The sequence below is a fragment of the Lepidochelys kempii genome, chromosome 1 (genome assembly GCF_965140285.1).
Source record: "Lepidochelys kempii isolate rLepKem1 chromosome 1, rLepKem1.hap1, whole genome shotgun sequence".
In the NCBI taxonomy this organism is placed as follows: Eukaryota; Metazoa; Chordata; order Testudines; family Cheloniidae; genus Lepidochelys; species Lepidochelys kempii.
Window position 1 is genome coordinate 292,379,589 of NC_136380.1, and position 19,434 is coordinate 292,399,022.

At 42.6% G+C, this 19,434-nt stretch overlaps 1 protein-coding gene across 4 annotated transcripts in view; it reads left to right on the forward strand.

Annotated features, from left to right (window-relative positions):
* The first annotated feature begins 1,299 nt into the window (after positions 1-1,299).
* TAFA2 (TAFA chemokine like family member 2) overlaps positions 1,300-19,434 on the forward strand; it is a 289,370-nt gene continuing 271,235 nt past the window's right edge. For 2 of the 4 annotated variants that reach the window (XM_073327952.1, XM_073327951.2), the window contains exon 1: positions 2,681-2,785. The gene's annotated coding sequence lies outside the window, so the exon portion shown is untranslated. The other 2 variants (XM_073327948.2, XM_073327945.1) reach the window with 2 other exon arrangements.

The window sequence follows — 19,434 nt, forward strand, 5'->3', positions numbered from 1 at the left end:
AACTGGAGAGGCAAAGCATAAAGAATATGTGCCTTAAGCAATCTTTCCTCTGTTAGGCAAAAGTAGTGATATAGGGTCAGACTCGTTCACCTTTACTCGGGCTGAGGTGCAGGTGCTGTTCAACAAAAAGTGGCAAGTTTGGCTGATAATAATGTTATTTGTCAACACAGCATGTGCTGTACAAGAACAAACCTATTCCAGAGCAAAGAAAGCACTATTAAGAATATCCTCTTAAATGTGCCTGTATTCAGAGCTGAAAAAAGAGGGGTGAGAAGAGGAAATGCATAAAAGGCCATTAACAAGCAGAGTAACACACAGGAAGGAAGGTAGGTGTGTCTAAGAGTGGCCTCATGTTTTTAAAAGCCTTTCCCAAGTTCATGTTTTGAATTATCTGAACCAAGATCCTTGGGCTAAAGGATCAAATCACCAATGGCAAAAAATAAAATAAAATAAAAATGCAGCAACTAAGGGATCATTGCACTTAAGGGCACAAAGCAAAATAAGGTAAGAATAAAGGTAAGACCATGGTCCCATAGATAAGTGCCACACGCAGTAAACTGCAGTTGATTGTAACCTTACTAAATGACCTCTTAGAATGTCCATTCAAAAGCTACTTCCAGGTGCCCAATGTTGTGTGTCATTGGGATCAAAGATCCCTCCTTGTGTAGATTTCAAACCGGAGTTGCTGTAGTCAGTATTTCAGAGTAGCAGCCATGTTACTGTATCCGCAAAAAGAAAAGGAGTACTTGTGGCACCTTAGAGACTAAGACATTTATTTGAGCATAAGCTTTTGTGAGCTACAGCCCACTTCATCGGATGCATTCAGTGGAAAATATAGTAGGGGGATTTTATATACACAGAGAACATGAAACAATGGATGTTACCATACACACTGTAAGGAGAGTGATCAGGTAAGGTGAGCTATTACCAGCAAGAGAGAGAAAAAAAAACCCCTTTGCAGTGACAATTCAGGTGGGCCATTTCCAGCAGTTGACAAGAAGGTGTGAGGAACAGTAGGGGGGAAAATAAACACGAGGAAATAGTTTTATTTTGTGTAATGACACATCCACTCCCAGTCTTTATTCTAGCCTAATTTAATGGTGTCCAGTTTGCAAATTAATTCCAATTCAGCAGTCTCTCCTTGGAGTCTGTTTCTGAAGTTTTTTTGTATGTGTCTGAATCTCTTCTTCCTCTGGAGGGAGACACAGGCCAGCTTTTGGCTCTGGATTGCCGCTGTCCCTCTGTCTGCTGCAGCCACCCGGCGCGTTGGTTTTTCTGGCAGCAGCCGTACAGCTTGCTTCTTCAGTGGCTGCTGGGCGTGAGAGGCGAGGCAGCCCAGCCCAGCCCGATGCGATTCAACACCATGTTGCTCCAAAGCTCACCCAGGAGCCCCAGGTTGTACAGGCTATGAATGGGCTCTCTCCCCGTCCGAAGGGATTTCATTCATTCATGAATTGGTCCCAATACAGGAAGGAGGGGAAATCTCCCCAAAGAGCTTGGCTTTAAAGGGGAAACCAACTCCACGCTCATTTTTCTCCCCAGCGATTGGCGCTCTAGGGAGTTGCAAAACTGTGTCCGAGGGGATTTTTCGTTTCCTCTACTCATTTGTGCGTCTGTCTCTTTGGGTTAAGCTGGCCGCTTTCCCCTTCCTTCTGAAGGGGAAGGAACGAGACGCCCGCGCGGGTGCTCGGACCCGCACCCTTTTCTCCCGGGGGGTGACAGTGCGGGGGTGCTGGCGAGGAGAGAGAGGATCTAAGGCAGGCGTACGCTTCAGCCCACGATGTGCCTGGGGCTAGTTAGTCTCTCGGAAACTCTGGCGGTGGGACTCCTGGAAGGGCTACCAGCAATACAGGGCCAGCAGCTCCGCCACGTTATCTATTAACCGGACCTGAGTTCCCAGCTCGGACGTACCTGGGGCAGCAAGAAGGATCGAGGAGCCGGGGCAGCCGTGGGGAGATAGATATTGGGGAGGCAAGGACCATCTCCTGCCTCGTCAGGACGTGCCTGGCTTGACTGTATTTAAAGCCCCATCAGCTGCCTCAGCTTGTCTAAAACAATCCCACCACAGCCAGCCAGCAATCTGGAGAAGTACGTGCGGGCTGATTCCCCCCCCTGCAGGTGAATCTCTTACTCTCCAATTACCTTTCCCGAGAGGGAGAAGGAGCGAGGCGAGAGGGGGCAAAGTCTTGCTGTGTATTAAAAGCAGACCAACCAGAGGTGGAGTAACAGAGGGGGACTGCTGAGGGATGCGGTTAATTTTTCTTCCTTCTCTGCTTGCAAGGCTGAATCGGGACCTTCACTGATCTGGCAAAGGGGCGAGAGCTGCGCTGTCCTTTTTTAGCAGAGAAAACCTACATCTCTCCTTTATAAAAAATCCTCTGCTCACTTTTAAATAGTGCACAAGAAACACCCCCAACCTCTCCCTCCAAAGCCCCCTCTCTTCCCTGCACCTGCTTGCCGGATCCCTATTTTATTTCAAGATACAATCCGAGAGGAGTGGGGGAAACCCCCACGCAGCAAATTTACCCCCCCCCGCCCCGAACAAATCCATGCCAGTGGATGCCGGAGGAGGATTGGGATTTTGTAAGCGATGCAAGTGCGATAAGGCTGGAGTTTCCCCCCGGAACCTGAAGGAGGATCGCTAGGGGTTTCCAAAAGGAAGCGGGGCTGCAGGTAGGTGAGAAGGTGCCAGCTCTCTCCAGATGTGAGCGGGCTCAGGCAGCTGCAGCTCCTGCTTTCGGGCACCCCAGTCCCCCCGCCCGGTACAGCGTTGTGCGGGTTTCGGGTGAGTGCAAAGGGAGATCTCCCACTCTGCTAAATTGTGGCGAGCTCCCGGCCCTTCACGTTTTGTCTTGTCTGATCCCTTGGTGAAGAGAGATGCTGGAAGTATCCAGCCAGTCACTCTAGCATCCGATCAGAGCTGGGCGAGGAAAGAGGTGGAGGGGAGAAGTTCTGGTTAAAGCGATTTGTGAATGAGTGGGGGTAGGGAAGAGACGAAGGTGAGGAAGGGTATTTAAGTGAGTCGATTATTCCAACCCCTCCTCTCCAGTACAAAAAAGTTTAAAAAAAGCCTCTTTTGATTAAAGAACTGTTTTTAATTTCACTCCGCTTTCCAGTTCAGTGCTGGTTTGTAAACTTACTGGACTCCTGATAAATAGCCCAGTGGGGCACTAATATGGATCAATGAGATGTGCCAGGTGTTTCTTTGAATTCTGTCCATTTTTGATTATTTAATCCTCCACATTTCTGCAGAACGATGGACGTTTTAGTAAGATTATCAGGTTTTCTGCCTAATTATTTTCATAAAGAGCATGGCTGATAACTTCCAGAACCTCAGATACCGGGCGATTTATTTTGGTTGGAGACAGATCGCTCTATTGGATGGCTTAAGGGAGAGGTTAAAGAGTGAATCGTTTTAGGAATAGTTTTAAAAAGGTCTATATAACGTATGGTTTATGACTTCAGTTCTTTCCTCTGTAAATGTTCCCCAAATCGTGGCATCTAACCTGAGACATTTCTTGCCAATATGTTTTGCTTGTTTCTTCCCATTTCAATGAGCTAATTTAACGGCTCAATAGCATTTTATCTGTATTCTGTTTCATAGTGGGAAGGTTTTTCCTTCCCAGCCCCCCTACCCCAGGGTACTTGTGCAAGACAGAGTTTTTTAAAATATCGGCTTTATTTCCTGTAAAGCTAGCTGTGGGATTAGAAACACAAGCTGTCTATGCAAAGCACAAAGAGCAGCATCTTTCAGTGCCCTGCTAGGAGCAGAGTTGTCATGCTTTTCTCTATTTTATTCCTCATCCTTACCAGGAGGTTAAACAACTGCCTGAAGCACTTTGAATTACTCTATATGTGTAGTTACAATAGTCTCTTTCCATTCTTTGCTTGGAGGGTATTAATTTGTTGGAAAAAACAACTGTACAAACCTGCCACAATAATAATTTTTGGCTTTGTAACTAGGAAATCTTGTTTTGACTCCTGAAGAACTGTTAATTTAAATAATAAACAAATAGAGCCCCATAAAACATCCAGGGTGTTAGGGTCTTCTCACAGCACTGGATAAATTTAAATGATCATTATTATCTGGTTGCTCTTTCTTACCACCTGCTTTTAGATATTAACATTCAGACTGGTACCAATTTAACACTTTAAAGCTACTTTATTAGGTGATACATTACTATTTTTTCTTTGCTTGTAAGATTCCTTTATGGAGCATAACATAAAAACCTAAACAAACTAAACAGTCCTATCCCACCATGGCTTTCGGTAAACTTGAGAAACATGACCCACTTCTAAGACAATTTTTAAAGGGGGCACAAAGGATTTATTTATTATACTTGTCCTGTCGCAGTAACATTTCAGTCACTTTACACTGTGAATATATGTATGTATCTAATCTTAATAATTTCATAATTGTTCACGTAACAGTGGTAAAGTAATTCAGCTAAATCTCAGTTTTAGATATTACTTACACAGCTTTGATATTGTAATGGCGATGTTCACCTGAGCATCTATTTTTTCAGTTTATTACTGCCCTGACTTACCAAGCTACAATACTGTTCTTACTGTAAATGTAAACTATTTCAGTACTATGATTTTAGTGAAGAGGGGACTATAGTGATCACTTGTTTTGTATTAGATCAGTCTTGCTATTTACAGCATACTTATACTGAGTACCATATATTATCTGAGCAGGAGGCTTTTGAAAGAATGAATTTAGATATGCTGTTTAGTTGATAGTAGGTGATTTTGAAATAAAATCTTGATTCCTGTCATACTGTTTTAATCAGCGAATGAGAACTAATCCAGCGCCTTGTCATGTATTTGACATGTAGTGTAATGTTTTTGCACATCTCTTCAAGAGCACCAAGGGATTTCATTTTACACGTAGGCACAAGTCATACAGTTGATTGTGCTAGTGCGGAGCATAAGCAGAATTAGTGGAGTTGAAAATTGTAATGTGTATGTAGACAGATAGATAATACTAGAGAGCTTCAGTTACAATGGCAAGTTGCAGACTGAAGATTCATTGAGCCTCGTTTAGATTTATGTTAAAGCAGATGTGCAATCTCAAAGCAATGTGGTGGCCTAACAGCATTTAGTAGCCATCAACTTTCATAATGTAATCAGTGGAGCTGATAGAATGACTCTGTTTTCAAGGATGAAAGCATAGGTTTTCCTTTTATCTATTAAGTGAAAGAGACTTCCGGTAAAGGAGCTCTTTGCCAACAGTCTGTGTACTTTCTGGTAGGCCCAAAAAACCTTGGCATTTTTCAAATATGAGTGTCACCACACTTACATGTAATATTTAATTGGTGTAACCTATTTTTCTTCTGGAATGTATTATTGCCTACTAGTAACTGTGTAAAGCATAATAGTCTATTAGAAGAAGATCATGTAGCACTAATTATGTGTTAGGTTTGACTACAGGTAATAGTAAAATACTAAACATTTGTCAATCTCATGCACTCATCAGTGACTGTGGAAACTAGGAAACCGTATAATTTACTATTCATATACAAAATGTGACCATTGTTTTGAAACTTTATTTTGAATGATAGTTCTATCAGTGAGCAAACAGTTGTATGCCTCTCTTTTAAGTTGTGCTGTGTTTTATTAGAAGTGCCTCATTAAGTCACATTATTCTGCAGCTGCTTGTTCATTGAAAATTCAGATAAGAACAGGGAACTTTATTCAGCACTGCAGCACTCTGTGTGTGTGGGTGTGTTAAATACTAAAAGTTGAAGGAGGGGAAAAAAATCTTCCAGGATCGCCATAATAGGAACATCAAGCATACTCTTTTCTTGTGATCTATGGATGGCATTTACAAATGCAATTCATCAATGTATTTATTAGTCAAACATCACCAAAACAAAGAAAATAAATTAAAGCAAACAGACTGCATGCCACTGTGAAGGGCAAAGCAACTAAAGACTGCGAAAACCAATTAATTAACGTTGGTTCTCATATTTACAATCTATATTTAGTCATCACATTTAAATAAAAGGCAGTACTGACATGTCCATTGTCTCATAGCCATTGATTTTGTAATATCGTGTAATTCTGCTGGAAATGGCATTTCATTTGAAAATACAGGTATTCCATTCCATTTTCCCTTTGAAATAAAGTTCTTAAAGAATGGAAATAAATGTTGTGGTCTGATTGAGGGCCTTTTTGTTATATTCATCAGCTTCTTTTGAATATTAAAAAATACAACCCTACTCTTTGCATTTTAAAATAATGTGGCAGCTTGTCAGCCGGTGTAAATTGTCATAGCTCCATTAGAAGCTATGACAATTTATACCAGCTGAGGATATGTCACATTATCTCTAGATGTATAACATTGCTAAATTTTCACTTTATTTCTGAGTATATTTTAGGTAACAAAGATGTAAATGCAAACCGTTCAGTTTTGGTTTCCTTTGAAGAGATGTAAGGAGACCTGTGTATTATTGCTTATTGGCTTACAATATGGAGTTCAATTTATAGAGAGTTTAAACATTAAACTAACCTATATGTAATACATTTTAAGCATAAAGCTCTATATTCGAACACAAACGACAAACATTATTTTAAAAGAGAGGACTGCCCATGGAGCTGTGCCAGTTTACTCCAGCAGAGTATCTGGCCCAAGTATTTTGTTTTGCAAATCACAGAAATATGTTTGTATTTAAAAAAAAGTTAGGTTTGCAAAACCCATCTACATCCAATATGCAGACATAATGTCAGCTGATAGCCACATTGCAAACAAGACCTTAATTACTTGGGAATATGGTGAATGGTGACATCACCAATAACAATAATTTCATTTGGCTTGTAGCCATTTCCTTGTGTTAGATAAAGCACAGCAAGGCTGGGATGTCTATGCTCCAATTCTGCACCAATTCTGGCCATCTCCAGCTATCTTTTTATCACTATGTACAGTCAGTTGTCTATCAAAGGAAAACAACAAAATAATCATGTCAGCCGAAAGCACTCTTCCATAACAGCAAGCAACGCTTTCTCACTTCCACAGATACACAATTCAATTCATTTTTATATAGCTCCCTTCCCAAAATGTATTTCAAAAAACACTTTGGAGAGAGAAAATAATAATGTGATCATGCTTCACAGTAGTAATTACAGTGGGACACAGTACACTTCGATAAAATGGAGACAAGTAGCCAAACAAGCTTTCTTAGCTTTTTCTTCTTTTCTGGTACATCAGAATAGTTCTCTGCAGAATGCTTTGCAACTGTAGCTGGTGATGGAGGTAAGATTTGTCATGTGGTTTATGGAAAATGTTTTCTCTGGACTTGATCCTGCAGACCTTTATTCATGCTAATAGGCTGCTCACATGAGTAAGCAGTTGCAAGAACAGATCTTTTATCTTAAGCAGTATGGAACCAGTCACCTATATAAATGCATGTGTGTGAGCTGGAAAGAGGGTTAGTTAACCTCCTGTTTTAAGGTTATCAAACCTCATAATGGCTACTGTGTTAACAGTGTTTCTGGTAGCTGCAGCTGACATCTTATTTTTGACCCTCATAATGTAAATCATGAATATGAGTCTGTTAACACCATTGTGTATAGACTTTTGTCCGATGAGAATCTTCTTTAACAATGCTGAGGAAAGGACAAACTATGAACTAGAATGTGTGACAATACTGACAGCTTTTTGGAAAGGTGGATGATGAGTATGTCTGCGAGTTTGTCATGGAAGTCATGGATTTTGTGACTTTCCGGGACCTCCATGACTTCTGCAGCGGCTGGTGCAGCTGGTCCCGGGGGCTGCCTGAACAGTTTGGGCAGCCCCAGGGCCAGCCACACTAGCTGCTGCTGGGGCAGTCTCGGGCCACCGTGCCCTCCCCCCAGCAGCAGCAGGAGTTTGGGTGTGGGAGGGGGCTCAGGGCTGAGGGTTGAAGTGTGGGAGGGGGTGAGGGCTCTGGGTGGCGCTTACTTTGGGACAGGCTCCGTGGAAGCAGCAACATCCCTCTGTTTCTAGGCAGATGTGTGGCCAGGCAGCTCTGCACACTGCCTCCGCCTTCAGACACTGCCCCAACAGCTCCCATGAGCTGCGGTTCTTGGCCAATGGGAGCTGCAGAGCTGACACCCGGGGCAGAGGCAGGGGCAGGGATGCCTGGCCATGCCTCTGCCTAGGAGCTAAGAGAGGGGGATGTCACTGCATGCAGCCAGGTAGGGAGCCTGCCAGCCCCACCAACTGCCCTCTCCCAGCACCAGTGCGGGTCCCGGGCCATGTGGTGCCCGTGGGCCGCACCCCCCAAGATTTAGTCAAGGGTATATGTAAAAGTCATGGACAGGTCACAGGCTATGAATTTTTGTCTGCTGTCTGTGACTTGTCCATGACTTTTACTAAAAATGCCCTTGACTAAAATGTAGCCTTAGTGATGAGAATCTCCACTTATCTGTGCTACAGGGATGGCCACATCAAATTGCTGAACTCTGCAAATTAGCAAGTGGACATACACAATAGAAAAAGAGTACTGGACATTTATATGAACAGCAAGAATTTCCATAGTTATAATGGTACGTATTAAAATGTATGTTTTGTAAGAGAGAGAAATTCATGCTTTGAGGCACGAACCAATATCTAACTTAGAGGGGGGTAGGAGGAAACTTTGCCTGGGGCAGGTAATCCCATAATGACCTACTGCAGGGTTTCTTGCACCTTCTTCTGCAGCAGCTGGTTGTGGCCACTGCTGGAGACAGAATACTGACCTAGATAGACCATGGTCTGATCCAGCATGGCAATTTCTTTGTTCCCAAAATGCAAGGAGAATGCATCGCAGCTATGCTTTGTTCATTGACTTAGTAAAACTAAACAGCAATTGTCTAATATGTGATAAGGTCTTATTAATATTTTTTAAAAGCTACATAGTACATTTATTTATGTCTTAGTAATACGCAGCCTCACAACAGCAAGTTTTCGGGGATCCAGGAGTAGTTTGTTAAAACTATGTTCTGTGGTTACTTTCACAGCTGAGGCTTTTTAGGAATGTGCCTCTGTGCACCTAAGATTTCAGTTTAGCCCTTTGAGTTCTAAGCTGGACCATACTTCATAGTAAGATATTGTATCATTACATGTAATAGTGTAAAATACAAGGGAATGGTGTTTTGATGGCTCAGAGGATAGATAATGTGATTCAGCACCTTTCCCATTTAGGTCACTACCTGAAATTTGGACCTGCGCCAGTAATGACTGAAAATGAATACCATTTGGAAGTTGTCTGGTGGTTTATGTGAAATGAGCTGGTGGTCTCAGTCCAGTTCCTATTGATCTAATGTCCAGATCATAAAAAACACAAATGTAATTGACAAAAATGGCATGCTTGCTGTTGATGTCCACAGAGAGGCCAAAGATTGAGGCCTTATCAAGAAAAGCACTTAAACATGTGCTTTGTAAGTGAATAGTCCCCATTTGACTTCAGTGGGACTGCTTGCTTTCTTAAAGTTAGGCATGCACTTAAGTACTTTGCTGAATTGGGGCCTGAACATGTATGCAGACTACACTCTTGCTGCTTTGTGACCAGGGTTGAGGCACATCGATGCGATGTTTTGGAATAGCAGCCGTGTTAGTCTGTATTCGCAAAAAGAAAAGGAGGACTTGTGGCACCTTAGAGACTAACACATTTATCTGAGCATAAGCTTTCGTGACCTTCAGCTCACTTCAGATTCCAAGGCCAGAAGGGACCATTATGATAATCTAGCTTCACCTCCAGATTTTAAAGGTAGAGGACCAATCTCAGTCTTTGTGAGGGGTTGTCCAGGATTTGAACCAGGGATCTTTCTTACCCTAAGAAAAAATCAAACCCTTAGACCAGCGGCATAGCTGAAGCACAAGGGCCTATAACCTGAGCCCTGCTGCCCAGGGCTGAAGCCAAAGACTGAGTCTTGCTTCAGGTGGTGGGACTTGGGCTTCAGCTCTGGTCCAGGACCCCAGCACCGGCAACCTCATTAAAACAGGGTCGTGACCCATTTTGGGGTCCCACCCCACAGTTTGAGAACCCCTGCCTTAGACCAACAAGCCATATGTTGAGAATCTTGCAGTTATCCAAGCTCTGTGGATAAATGCACAATTTAAATTCTCCATAATCCATCAATGACAAATATTATATACACTTACATTTAAAACAAAGATAGAAATAAAATCCAAGAAGGCTCTAATAGCAGATAGTTTTATAAGATTATATTAGCTACCCATGCATTTTAGTATTACAAACTACAAATATAGTCTTAATATTGTTCAAAAGTGATGTCACTAGTGTAGAAATAAAATAAAACGGGATACAACATATTCATATTCTCACAAAAATGAGGTCATATTTAGAACTTAATTGGGAAAAAATCGGTTACAGTATTTCAACAAGAAAACATCAACATGACTGGATTCTGTTACCTATATTTAACTTGTTTTGAGACCCATTTAACTGTGTATTTTAACAAATAAGAGCCTAGCTGTATATAAGTTAAGGCTTTCAGTTTTATCTTGTGATGTGGTGATAGTAACAAATAAGTAAAAATATGGTCTTTTGATTTATGATGTTACACGAACCAAAGGAAAGACACGTTTATGTGCACTAATGCAATATTACAATATATTCAGATATGGTTATTATAGGTAGAACTGGTATTGAACTGGTTAAGGTTGACCAAAACCTCCCATTTTAAGATCCTATTTTTGTGTATATAAACTGGGATCCTAGGCTCTCTCTTCCCTCTGGATTTAGATGATGTACTGACTGTAGCGTTGACAAGGTATCGGGTCCTTGACAATTAAGAGGTTGCACTGGTGGCCAGGGGAAGGACTATAAATTGGTTGTGTGGGAGACAGAGAAATGAGAATCTCCAAAAGAACGCAGGGCCCTATACGCATCGGCTGATTTTTGACTGTGGTGAACCCCAGACTGGGGAAGTTTTGTTATGTACAGATATATACACACACTCATGGCAACTTGCTTTTTACTTACTGGTGTATAAAGCTTATCTTTTGATGGAAATACTCTTCCTGATGGTACCTATGTTTTGATTCTGCTGAGTTATTTCACAGCTCAGACACCAACCAACAAAAGGAAGGAATACAAAGATTTCTGAAATTTCCACTGTTAGATTGTTAGCTCTCCATCTTTAAATCTGAGCCTGGTCACTGCTGCACATGTATCCCTTCATGCTCTTAGATCCCTGTAATAGTTAGGTACAATTAGGTAAGGAAAAACAAACAAGAAGGAAGCTGAAGCTTTACCTTTGCCATTCTTAGCTTCTTTCTGTTTTTGAGCATATGTGGTCTAATGTTTTGGAGTTTATCCCCAGTATAATTAGAGACAACTTGGCTTTTCTCAAGCATTTTGCTATCATACATTTTAAAGCGTTCCTAAGGTTTGTGTCTACTGTAAATACATATTTGAAATCCACTGAATATACTTTTAGGCTATGATTTTTAAAAAGCATATTATTTACATCACCTTTAGTGCAATAACATCCATCGGTTAATAGATATTTTGGTCTGCAGAATAATCTTGAAATTGCCTAATTACCTGATAAATGGCAAAAGTTTTGAAAAAAAAAACATTTTGTAAAGAGAGTGCTGACACAGCTATAACTATAGAATGGCATGAATGTATGGTATGTCTTAAAAATCTAGTCACCATAGCTATCTAAAACATATCATACTAACACACACTTTCCTCTCTTCTCTATCAGACCATCCAACCACCCGCTATCTAACCCAGTGGCTCTCAAACTTTTTTACTGGTGACCCCTTTCACACAGCAAGCCTCTGAGTTCAACCTCCCACCCCCTTATAAATTAAAAACACTTTTAAAATATATTTAACACCATTATAAATGCTGGAGGCAAAGTGGGGTTTAGGGTGGAGGTTGACAGCTTGTGACCCCCGCCCCCATGTAATAACCTTGTGACCCCCTGAGGGGACCTGACCCCCAGTTTGAGAACCCCTGATCTAACCTCTTCTGCTCTCCTTGCCCTTCCTTTCCTCCTCACTGTTGTATAAACTCACCTCATCTGCATTGGTGTCATATGATCTTTCCGAATGTCAAGTAAATATAGTCTGCAGTTAGCAATACCAGATTGCTTTCCTTCCAAAAAAGTCTTTTTTTTTTTTTTTTTTTGGTATGCCATGACCCATCAGCTCAGAGAAAGCTGCAAATGATTCTGGTTCCCAAATTTTCAATATATTTTCTATTTAATGAGCTATGAAATATTATGCTCTTTTAATGCATTCCTGAATAACTGCATTCCTCCTGATAATTACAACTTTAGACTGAAACAGTTAATTTGAAACCTACAATAGTAGTAACATTATTTGGCTATTCTTTCTCCATATCCATCCTCTGGTGATTATCTTATTTGAACTTATTTGTATGCTGAAATTCTGAAGACTATTGTCAGCCACAGGTTGTCATCGGTACTAAATAAAAGTACTATTCCAGATGCTATTTTAACATCATCCACAATGAAAATGGCTGTATAAATTATTTAGGCCTTGAAAAGGTTAAAAGAATCACTTTTTAGAGGAGAATATTTTTGAGTAACTTAAGATAAACATCATAGCAAGTAATTGTATACAAAATATACTGTATAGACGCTACCATTTGTGTCAGTATATAATTCTCATTGATTGTTTCTCTTTTAATCATTTTAACAGAGCAATTCCTCAAATTAAATAGATATCTACTTAAAAACTTAAGAAAATGTGTGGATAACTCAGTAGGGATTAGTGAATAAAACCATCACAGTTGATAGTTTTTACTTTACATTACATCTGTGTTCAGTCAAAAAGATTCTATCAGTTAGGTTCAGATTGTGCAGCCCCACTATTGTGATTAATTATATAGAGTTATAGGTATAAATTAAATGCTATGAATATATATGCATTCTGCAAACAGCATGATTTATAGTGAATGCACCCACGCCCCCACCAATTCTCATCTCTTCCTCAGTCTTTTGGCTTCTCCCATTGTTCTTGCCCCCCACAGCCTATTAGTAACATAAATCACTGGAATAGAGCGCCTTTGTCCATGGCCCTGGATCAAGACTGAAGGGGGGGAGTGTAGGTTCCAGAGACTCTCTGCCCTTCAGTGTCTCTCCTTAGTGGGTATTCCTTTTTTCAGAGACATCTACAGTGAAGTTACCCACACAATAGTAAGCTTAATAAAAACAAGATTTATATAAAAAACCCAGAGATAATAGAATTAAAACAAAAATGCGTTGCTTAACATTTACACTTATAAATTAAACTAGATAAGGCATTTTCAGATTGGTTACAGAGAAGAAAAAGAGAAAAGTGAAAAACTTGCTTCTCCTGAAAGCAATCCCCAATCTGACCACACTGTGAGCCCCCTTTTCTGTCTAGATATCAGCTTTTCACTGTGTCTGGTGATCTCTCTCACTGCTGTACTTGGACCTGTTTATCAAGCCCTTGCCTCTGGATTACTTGCATTTTCAGACATGAGTGCCTGGTCCAGCCTATCTACCCCCCTTCCCCCTGCTTTCCAAACCAGTTTTTTCCAGATATCTACTCACACAATATGGTTTGGGGACTGGGTGCAGTCTCTAGGAGACTGGCCATTGAGGATACAAAGACTATTTAATGATGATTAATAGCACTCTGTCAAATGCTTAACTACGGAACTAAGATCCCATTTCAGAGACAAGGTTGTCTGGTTCTATTTGTGGTCAGGTCTCTTGTTAAACTTCTCCAAACAAATTTTTCTTTTGCATATATAAATAAATTATGGGCGTATTCCCCAGATCCTCAGAGTAAATAACAGGAAGAAGCATATTTTGTGCATGAATGAAGGTGGGATGATAAGTACATTATATAAAACAACAAAAGGAATTGGCATTTCATACAACATATTCTGCCAGTATCCCAGTATTGCCAACACCATGTGCTCAAAAATCATGAGTCTGACTCTAAAAAAGTATGAGTTTTTGCTTTTTAAAAGACAGTTTGTGTGGTTTGGGTCTGTGTTGACTTGTGAACTCCCCTTGTCCATCCCTAGTGTGTGCACATGTGACATTAGTGTTGCCAAGTTTCAGAGTAGCAGCCGTGTTAGTCTGTATCAGCAAAAAGAAAAGGAGGACTTGTGGCACCTTAGAGACTAACAAATTTATTTGAGCATAAGCTTTCGTGAGCTACAGCTCACTTCATCGGATGCAAGTGTTGCCAAGTCTCCCAAATTGGGTGAGGTGATGCTGGTTCCTGCTGCAGGAGCTCCTGCTGGCTGGCTGACTGGTGCTGGGCTTCTAACTTCTCAACATTCAAAGTAATTCAATGTCTCCCCCACTGTCACATCTGCCTGTCCCCAGCCCAGCAATTAATGAGGCACACCCAGCTTCTACATGAGTTCTGACTCTGCTTCTGCCTGTCCCCCCAGCCTCAGCTCTGCTCCTTCTGCTGGTGCATCTTCAGGGGTTCTTCACCCCATCTTCCAGACCTGGGGTGGGGGGGAACTCCAGCTGCCCCTCTTTCCTTTTCCAGGCTTGATGTTGCAGGGAGGGAGAGGGGGAGAGCAAAGAACAGAGTGACCCATTGTTCACAAGATGCAGGAGAGGGGATGAGGGAGCAAGGTGCCCCTGAGCTGACAGGCTTTTTCTGCATCTTCCTTCCTTCCCCTCTTGTGACAGCAGTATGGGTTGCTTCCTCTCTCCTACTAAAAAACTCCTCTCTATCTGCTTCCTGCAATGGCCCTGACTGGCGACTCTTCCCCAGGTGGTGGGGAAAATGGGGCAGGAAGTCAGAGGTGTCTATTGCCCAGGAAGGGCTGAAATTCAGGGGAAGGCTGGAACCTCTCATGTTCTTGCTAGATTGGCTCCAGACCCAGAAAAAAGTCATGAGGATATTGGAAGAGTTGGTTACACAGGTATCAATTCCCAGCATCAGAGTTTCAGGCAGAATCCAAACCATTATTGGTTCCTTCACGTGAATATAATTGTCGTGGGTGGGTTGTGGACAGGCAGACCTACTAGTCAGAGCGAGAGTCCACAGTCACTAGACAGGAACCAAGAGGCAGATGGGATAGGATACTAAGAGGTCAGAAGCAGGATCCAAACTGGAGGTCAGGGACCACAAGTCAGATGTGAGGAGTCAAGTCAGGGTGGGATGCCAGGAAATCAAGGAGCAGGAACAGGAAGCACAGAGCACACAGTTCAGAACAAGGGGGAGCCCAATTGTTCAGACAGCTTTCTGTGCTTGCTGCTTGGCCAGTGGACCAATCGGCTGCTCTGGGGCATTGCCAATCAGACCTCATGGGCGGAGCTTCACACTCAGGGTAGGCTTCATAGGTCCCAGGTAAGCCACTGAATCCAGTACAGGCCAAGGAACTGGTAGTCTAGTTTCTGACAGGGTCTGTCTGTGCAGAAGTGTTCTGTAGAAAGCCATACCTTCTGTCCTATGGTGTAGGCAGGGCCCTGTTGTCTATGCTTGTCTGTATGCTTTTTTAGAGTAGCAGCCGTGTTAGTCTGTATCCGCGAAAAGAAAAGGAGTACTTGTGGCACCTTAGAGACTAACAAGGTCTCTTCACCTCCTCTTAGATGTAATGCATGTGTTGTTCTAGGTCCAAGACAGGTGGGTTGGGGGAGCATATGGGTAGTTGTAGGTGAAATTGGGGTGGTACCCATAGTTGATAAAGAAGGGGCCATGGCCGGTGGATGCATGATCTGCATTAAACTTCGCTGTAGGTAATTGAAGATGGTTGACATTGATTGGAGAAAGGTATCTCAGTTCGACAGCACTGGGCTATAGCCTTCAACAGGGGAGATGCCCAGTCTAACCCATCTCTTTTTACAGCAGGTTGATTACTAAGGTCATGTTGGCCTGGTCAGAGGCGTAGGTTTGGAGACACCAGAAACAGAAGGCAGCATTTGTTCATGAAACCCTGGAACTGCTGGCAGTTCCCATCAAACCGTTTGGGCAAAGCTATCACAGGCCCCTGTTTGGGGCAAGGTATTGCAGGCTGTGTTCGCAGTGTAGTATTCGCAACACTGAACTTCCTCACTTGCTCCTGCAGCCTCTGGTTGTCCAAGGTCAGCTGCGGAACTTGGGCTTGTCATTTTTGATTATTTGTCTGGGGGTAGAGGGCCATTTGGGTGAGTCCTATGGTTCTAGTGGCTTCTAGGTCTATCCTTCTCACACCAGGCTTGGTTCTGTAAGGTTACTGTGGTCAGAACAAGCTGTCATGGTCGGAGATTTGGTAGTTGGAGCCAGAATCCACAGCTGTGAGACTGGAGTCGGCTGGGTCAAGCTACAAGTGAGTCAGAAGTAGGAGACAACTGGAGGTCAGGAACCACAACTCAGATGCAAGGAGTTAAGCCAGTTGGGATGCCAGGAAATCCAGGAGCAGTAGGTGGCAGCACAGAGTCCAGAACAGGGGAGAGCTCAGTTGTTCAGACAACTTCCTGTTCCTGCTGTTGGTTTAAATAGGGCCAGTGGGCCAGCAGCTTTGGTACTCCACCATCAGGACTCCACCATCAGACCTCAGGAGTGAAGCCTCACACTGGAGCTGAGCTTCATGGGTCCCAGATAAGCCATTGTCCGCAGGCTGCCAGGTGGGGGCTTGGAATGTGGTAGCTCCCATGAGCCCTGCAGGCCTGGGTTTGAGACAGTGTGTCATGACAATAATGATAGTGCACTTATTCCAAATTCCAGGTTACCAGAAAAACAGTATAGTTTTATTATACTTTTCTGAATTGCTGTGTGGATGTCTTTGTATTATTGTCACAGGCTGATTTGTACCTTAGATCTTTCAAGTCCCTCTCATAGGCTCTTGGTGTGGGAGAGAGACCCCAGCTTCTCCTGGCTGACACTCCTTAGCTTGTCTTCAGTCAGGTCAACACATGGATCTTCACCTCCGATTAAAGCTAGTAGTCCTTAATTTTAGGTCTTGCAGTCTGATTCGCTCTTCTGGTTACTTTTGTGGAGGCAGCCTGGTGCAGAGTTGTCTCCCCTTTGCTGTCCCAGGCCTTTCACCTCCCCTTTCTTTTCTATACTTTCTTCTTTTATAGCAGGCCTCGTTTCCTCTATTGGTTGCTGCTTGGGTGCCTGTCTCAATGAGTGGCTGGTCTGGCAGTTGCATGGGGGTATAGTTAAGTGGTTTGCTTGTCAATAGGAGAGGTTCTCCTGCCCCCCTCTGTCTGAGCTCAATATGTGGTGTGTAGATCCTATTACAACACCCTTCCAAGGTGACCGGCTTCACTTCCTTCATCTCTTTCAAGGGTGGAGCTCCACACTACATCCTCTCTTGAAGTGGATCTAAGGAGTACAGACCCCTATTTCCTGGCTGTGTTAACATGAGAGGCCAAATTGTATTTGACATCTGTAAGAAACTTCCTTCTGGGAGCTTGTGATCTGCGTCTCATTAAAGTGACTCAAATCTGCTTTTTCAAAACAAAATTATTGTTCATTCACCCAAAGGTCAATACCCATCAGAGAAAAAGGTTAAAACAAATGTCTATATGCATCTGGTCTTACCTAAACTTTATCCTTTCCTTGCAAGTTTAGGAAGGTTCTGCTTCACCTAGATACCCCCACATCTGGGCGGGGAGAGACAGACTGTCATCCTGCTGTCTTCACATCCTTGGGTGTGTCTCTGATCACATCTAACCTTGAGCAGCTGCTGACAACTCGCCTCCTCCCTCTTTCTTGTTAGAGTTTTTAGCTGTTTTACTATCTTTTTGGTCTCTAGGTTCTGGCCTTGGCAAAATAGCTGTGTAACTTTTTTGGCTGGCACATGGAAAGAGCATCTTCTCCATGTCCCAGCCATTGTTACATAAGAATGGCTATACTGGGTGAGGCCAATGGTCTGTCTAGCCCAGGAGCCTGTCTTCTGACAGTGGCCAATGCCAGGTGCTTCAAGGGGGATGAACAGAACAAGGCAATTACTGAGTGATCCATCCCCTGTTGTTCAGTCCCAGCATCTGGCAGTCAGAGGCTTAGTTATCTTGGCCAATAGCCATTGATGGACCTATCCTCTATGAATTTATCTAATTCTTTTTGAATCCAGTTATAGTTTTCAGTCTTCACAACATCCCCTGGCAATGAGTTCCACAGGTTGACTGTGGATTGTGTGAAGAAGTACTTCCTTTTGTTGGTTTTAAACCTGCTGCCTATTAATTCCATTGGGTGACCTCTGGTCCTGGTGTGATGTTCCCTTAGCTCCCTTTAAGTTGTTTACCTGGAGACGTTTTATCTCTAACTATTGTTTCATATTTTGCTTGCTGTTCCTAATGACCCTTATTACACTGGCACAATACATTCACACATTCCAATAACCCCAATATGTTCTGACTATTTTAATAGCTAGCTCACATTTTCATAAAATTATTACAGATCAAACCCACATTCTCCACCATAGCATACAAAGGAATATATCTAATTCCACAATACTTGATATACTCATACTGAAGCTGGAGAGCATCTCTAATCATAAGCTCATATCATTGTGATGGTACAATATAAGAATTCAGAAAGATAGGTGTTTTATATGCCTCTCTGTTAAAAAGCTGTTACACAATAACTTGATTTGTTAATTAGATTAGGCCTTTTAATAATTGCTTCCTATGACAGGTTGAGCCAGGCGTTTCAGAGGAGTTCAGGGCTTAAGTTTGTAAGCTTTTTGGGGCAGGGACTGGCTTTGTTCTGGTCTTGTACAGTGCCTACCACAATGGGGTCCTGGTTCAGAACTCAGGCGCTTAGATGTTATGTTAATATGAACAACAAATAATAAGTTCTTCTTCTGATCTGTGCCTGGTTTCATGTCAAGTTAAGGGAATTCTGGGGCTTCTATGCTAGAGCCCATGGATTGTTAGGTCTGAGAGCAAGGCCTGCAGGGAAAGGAAGCAGCATTTTTTTTCTGCATGGGGGAAGAGCTAGATAGAAACTAGATGTTGGCGGAGCTCTCCAGTGACCATAGTCTGGGGCAAAGACCTATGCGGGGGGAGGGGGGTGTTCCCCAGTGAGAGGGAGCCAGGGAAGGAGCCTAGGAGCTGCTGTGCTATGAAGCCTTTGAAAGGGCTGGGGTTGAGGAGATAAGTAGGCCTAGGACATAGATCTGAGGGAAGAGTGAAGGGAATGACTGAGCTTGAGGATGGAGCCCATGGTAGGTGGAGGGACTGGATTATAGAACACCTACCAAAGAATGCAGAATCCAGGGCTCCTGTCCTCATATTTCCATTGTCTACATTGGTTAGCTGGTCTTACAGTTTTTGTTGTCAACGGGGGAGTTTACTTATGTGGAACACTACTTACTCTTACAGAGTCATGCACGTTGAGGAGGAGATTTTTGAGTTGGCACTCATGTCTTTGGTTCTAGTTTCTGTTCTTTGCAAGTGTGGTGAAGCCATTTCATTTACAGTTCAAAAAGAGTCCATCTTCATCTGCTCTAGAAACTTTTCCTGTGGATGCTTAGAAGGTCG